We start from the raw sequence: 6,000 nt of genomic DNA, 5'->3' as shown, positions 1-6,000 counted from the left end.
TCAATTCATCCGATTTGTCTAAAAAAATTGTATTATGTACATGAAGCGAAGCTACATCCATCTCTGTAGTTAGTTTCCCAGTAAAGCTTTTCATGTAAAAAAAATAAAAGCCACTGTTTTGGGATTCACGCATGTTCTCCACTATGCAGTCTTTCTCAATCATTTTGAGGAAACTCTTCGGTAAGAAAACATTTCTCCGCTACTTATACCAACATTGCCGCTTCATAATGAACGTTTTTTTCTTTTAGTTATGGTCCATAGTTATTGTTATACTTCAAAGTAAAGTACAAAAGTGTGCATAATTTGAAAAGTTTGCAGTGAAAAATGTAGTTGCACGCCAGTTTACATTTCATGCATTTTAAGGGGAGGGTAACTATCTTATCTTTTGGTTCATTGCATTTTTGGATCCATAAAAGTGTTTAAAATCCATCCCTGGGACGATTTTTCCGAATACGGAACGGAAATGTTTGTTATTCGCGGTTGAACAAAAAAATGCACCTACCTGAAATCGGCCTTTTTCACGCACCAGTTTTTTTTTCTTTCGGAGGACGAGTTATTGTGCCGGTGCTTGGGAGGAAACACACAAAATTCAAGTGAAAGTTTGAACGCGTGTGTTTGGAAGTGATCCCCCAAGCATTTGCATTCTGGTGGCAAGACTGTGGAGATTGCGACTTTCCTGGCAGTGATCAGCTTCAACGAAGGGTATTCAGCAATTCTGAAGGCCATGACAACGATGGACGTCACCCTGGGACTCTGTTCGATGCAGTTCGCCAAGCATTCGGACGACCACCGGATTCAACCGGCCGAAAACCACTTGTTACCGGCCGTACGACCGGCTATGGAGCAGCGCAGGATGGCCCACATCGAGCAAACGCCCTCTATGAGGAAGAGGAAGGACTAGTTTATGGACCTGAAATAGCAGATTGAACTAAGTTGCATAATATTGCATTTATACGTGGTCAAAACTTCAAACGCGTTTTTCTCGAAATGACTATTTTTTATCGCCCGGTATGCTAACTTCAAATCTACTGAACCGGTTGGCATGATTCTTTGTTTCCGACGAAGCTAACTAAATTGTCTGGGAGTTGAACCACTTTTATTCCGATCCGTCAGCTATGACCGAAAAAATAAAAAATTCGATGAAAAAACCCTATTTTTTCAAATGGCCTCCATTTTGTTTCCTATGTTCCAAATAACTTAAGCGAGGTACAACTCCTAAAGAATCTAATATACTTGGCTAACGTCAACTCAGTTTTGATTTCAGACGATCCGGCTGTCCTGTGACATACCGCGCGTGGAGGTCTACATCGAGATTTTGTTTCGTTCCGACGGCACTTCCGCATTTACTCTTCGACAGTTCCGGTCGAAAAAAATTCTAGTTTGTAGAGGAAATATCAATAAACATGTTGACAAAATTTGACATTGACATCTATAACATATCCCGGGAAAAAAATTCTCCAAGAACATGCTTTTTTCGGGCCAAAGATAGTAAACCTCCCCTTAAGGGTCATAGTTATTGTGACATTTACGTGAAAGTAAGACACTGCGTGATATTCGGAAAAGTGTACAATGGAAAACAGAGGTAACTTCGTTTTGCTCTTGGTGTATATTACATAATATGTTGTTGCATATGAAATTTAGCTAACATATTGAGTTGAGACTTGTGTAGAGGTATGTATCTGTCACCAATCTCGAGAAAACTGATCTGATGTAGCACATTCATTTGCGATCGTGCCGCGCCAGCGACAAAGTCAGAGTGAAATATCCACAACATTCCTCACATTTCGTAAACGGTTTCAGATATCGAAATGAGGTTTTGGCAAATGCAAAGAGGAGAGTATTTTTCCATATAATTATTATGTAAAACTTCATTACCTACCATGTTATTCGAATAACTACAGGCGTTTTCGGTGAAAGAATGTAATTTTTAAGGGCCTACCTTGTTTTGTGGCGCGAGATTTAATTTTTCTCTAATGAAAAGTACCACTTCTTCCAGCCTTGGCAATGGTTGGATTACTGTTGCTTTCGTTGCATGTAATAATGCAGGTAGACCTGGTTTGGAGTCATTTGAAACTCGTGAAATTTTGGCTTACCGTACTATACCTGTATCTGAGATTATTATCTCTGGTGAGGGTTCTTATCTTATGCCACCCGAGAAATGCTATGGGTTTTGGAACAACATGTGTGAAGACATTACGCATTTTTTTGTACCGAGGATGTTCTTTTTCGTAAGTTACTGACTTTACTTTTCATCAGTTCCTCACTTAATAAACTTCATAAACCACTATTTCAGAATTCTCGCGCATCTGTGTCTGCACATGTTAGTGGAGCAAGACAGTGTAATCTCCGCTGTGTTTTGGCAAAAGAAGCAAATTTTGACATGGCAACCAGAGAAATGTGTAGGTTTCATTCAAAATTCGCCACCCATGATATATCTCTGGAAGTTAGAAACGATTAACAAGCCAGAACAAAATAGATCGCTGCATTTTCGGCGGAATTCTTTTAAGATACTAACGAAAGTAGAGGTGACAGTATATCTTTTTGAATGCTCAGCATGTAAGCCTGGGGGTGAAGGGGCTCCACTTGATATTTACAAAAAATGTGAACATACGCTTCAATTTAGAATGGCACTTTCCCCTCCAGCGCTCAGCATTTTCCCTATAGCGTTCCTTGCGACTTCCCACCACTGCCATCTCCCCATGCTTCCCCAGCCGACTTCGCATCTAGCGGCCATGGCATTTTGTGCGTACGAAAGTAAAATAAATGTCGTATGACTAGGGCCTCCCGTCGGGTAGACCATTCGCCAGGTGCAAGTCTTTCGATTTGGCGCCACTTCGGCGACTTGCGCGTCGATGGGAATGAAATGATGATGATTAGGACAACACTACACCCAGTCCCTGAGTGGAGAAAAATCTCTGAACCAGCCGGGAATCGAACCCGGGCCTTAGGATTGACATTCTGTGGCGTTGACCACTCTTTTTTTTTTTTTTTTTTTTTTTATTCGTTGAGTTTGGTCTGCACGGACGTCACAAGACATCCATTCACATTGATCGTTGATTACTTTACTCAGTTTTTTATTACAGAGAGCGAGCACCCCTCTGACTGAACACGCTGAGCTACCGTGCTGGCATTCGGCTACCGGGGATGGACCGCACAATAGTAACGAGCTATGACTGTATCGTGATTGTACAGTGCCGACCCACGTACGTCAGTCGTGAACTGTCGAGTATTATCGTACGCCTTCGGTCCCCTCTGTACGTAAACAAAGTTGTGTCTCGTGTACTGCCATCAGCAACTGTAGAAGATGCTATTGTTAATTTGAAATCTAACAAATCTGAAGCAAGCCCGATAGACAGGTGAGGTGAGGCAGTGAGTAAACAAGCAGATAGAGATAAAAACAGCAGTGAGACAGGTGCTGCACTAAGTGCGGTAGGTACCAAAGGGTGGGGAGGGGAGTGGGGGAGGTCTGGGCACAAACCACGTCCTACAGTCTTTCATCACACAAATTTCATGACTTTTGGAGCCTCCACCCCCTTCCTTGTCCCAAGTGGTCTCATTTGTGTGACCATCCCCCTGGTGCAATGTAACGTAAGTGTAGAAATTATTAAATTACAACAGCACTCCCAAAATTATTTACATATTTCTATATAAAGTCTTTTTTTCATAAAATCAAGAACAAATCAAATGTTTTAGAAAATTTACAAAAAGTAATAAATCAAATGAATGATGAAAAATTTAATCTTCTTGTGTCCATGGACTTTGTACCCATTCCCCCATATTATTTATGGTTGGCTTTGGATAATGTTATGAACATCCTTTGTATCTACATCATCTTCCCTGGCACGTCTAGCTGCAATTCTTTGAAGATGAATCTTCCTGCTGGGCGTATGTTATTACATTTGGTGGTTAGTGTTTTTGTATGGTGAAAAATATAGGGCACAGATGCCACACGATCTTGTAACTAAGTATGCGTTGCCAGTGGGGCAACAGCCATCGTACGGATCTTGTTTCAAATCTGATGAAGCTCGTAGATCCAAAGATGTTCATTTTTATTTTTTACAATTGCCGACGGCAGAATCAACGCCACCTAGGTGACGTTGGCTGAATGCGGAACTAAGCTTTGTTTACATTCTGACGGGACAGAAGGCGTCCGGCAAAACTCGACAGTACGCGAATGACGCACGTGGCTCGGCATTGTACACTCACGTTATTGTCACAGTGTGTTACTACTGCTGTGTATTTTTAGCATTTGCTGAAACGGACAGTGATCGCGCACATATGCTTTATCGAGGAGTACGCTCAGACGGAAAAGTCTACGATAATTCAGATCTGTCGAGGAGAAAAACGAAAAGGTTTGCTAAAACCGTTAGAAAGAGCTCTGGAAACAGCAGCAGCCGCAGTAGGAAAGAGTGTAAGGACAGTGCGTAATGTTGTGCACGACATTGAGAAAGCCAGACGGAGTGGTCAGAACATTGTGACACCAAGGAAGAAGAGACTGAGGAAGAAAACGAAGTGTCTCGATGACTCTGATAAGTGTTTACTGAAGAGAAAGTTCTTGGAATATTACGACGTTAAAAATCACATCGAAAGCTTTACAGTTGGATGAAGGAGGATACAGTCATTAACTTCACGGTGAAATGAACCACTTTGCAAAAATAGACTAACATTTCTGGTTGAGAGAGTGTACATTGTAACACGGCGTGCATGCTTCCTTAGAATTTTGAGAGAAAACGAGAAAGTTGCGAAGAAGCCCGTCGTGTATACTGATGAAACATGGGTATATACACACTATACAGTCAGTAAATGTTGGCAGAGTAGCGACACACCGCCGGCGGTTCTAGGCGCTTCCGTCCGGTACCACGCTGCTGCGACGGTCGTCGGTTCGAATCCTGCCTCGGGCGTGCAGTTGGAATGATATGGGACTCCCAGCCATGAACATTATTGAGCATACCTGGGATGCCTTGAAACGTGCTGTTCAGAAGATATCTCCACCCCTCGTACTCTTACGGATTCATGGACAGCCCTGCAGGATTCATGATGCCAGTTCCCTCCAGCACTACTTCAGACATTAGGCGAGTCGATGCCACGTCGTGTTGCGAACACTTCTGCGCGCTCGCAGGGATCCTACACGATATTAGGCAGGTGTGCCAGTCTCTCTGCCTCTTCAGTGTATAATACTTGCATAAACGTAGCGAGTAAGCTTATGTTTTTCAGCGACCACGAAATCTTGATCCATTAATTTTACACGGTAGTCAAAGTGCATTAATAGTGTAACTCTTCAGGCTTTCCCGGCGAGATCTTGACTTGTGGAATAATCGGGTCTACTGCCGGATGTTTGTGTCGCTGTGGCACCGCAGGCAGCACCTGAAGAAGGCAACGAGTTACGTGGCCGAAATATTGTGCCAAAGCGACACTAACATCCGGCAGTAGACCCGATTATTCCACATGCATTAATATTGTTGTTTAAGCATTTGCAACTGTAATGTCTAATGCCATACCTGTTTTGTCATACATACATAAAAAGAATAGTTGACCAGAGCCCAAAAATGAAAGAGTCAAGGTTTGTTATAGTAGCTGTACAGAATTTGCCATTTTTATGCTTTACATGAAGCGTAGAGTCTGGTTTCCATAATTTAACAGGAACAGTTACCACACTTTTTTTTCCTTCCTCTGTATTGATTCGTCTGGGAGGTGTCTTCAGTCTATCCCTGTTCGTCTGATAGTACAGCCTAGTTTACACAATTCGGCTTGTTAGTCGTCCAATGCTTTGCAACGCATTATAATTTCACTGCGACGTCGATCATCAGGTGCACCACCAAAAACTGCAATCTCCTTTATGACTTCAAGTAAACCGGGCCTACTTTCTTCTTTCTAGGCCGACCAACAGTATTTCGAATTTTAAGAGCTGCTGCTAAGTCGAAATTACTTTCACAAATTTCTAGACTTTTTCCTGTCGCTGATATTTCTTTTCATTATGTTTCTTTCCCGTTGAATGTCTTT

Source organism: Schistocerca americana, chromosome 7, assembly GCF_021461395.2.
Source record: "Schistocerca americana isolate TAMUIC-IGC-003095 chromosome 7, iqSchAmer2.1, whole genome shotgun sequence".
NCBI classification, from domain to species: Eukaryota; Metazoa; Arthropoda; class Insecta; order Orthoptera; family Acrididae; genus Schistocerca; species Schistocerca americana.
The sequence above is the reverse complement of the archived record's forward strand: the minus strand, read 5'-3'. Positions refer to the sequence as shown.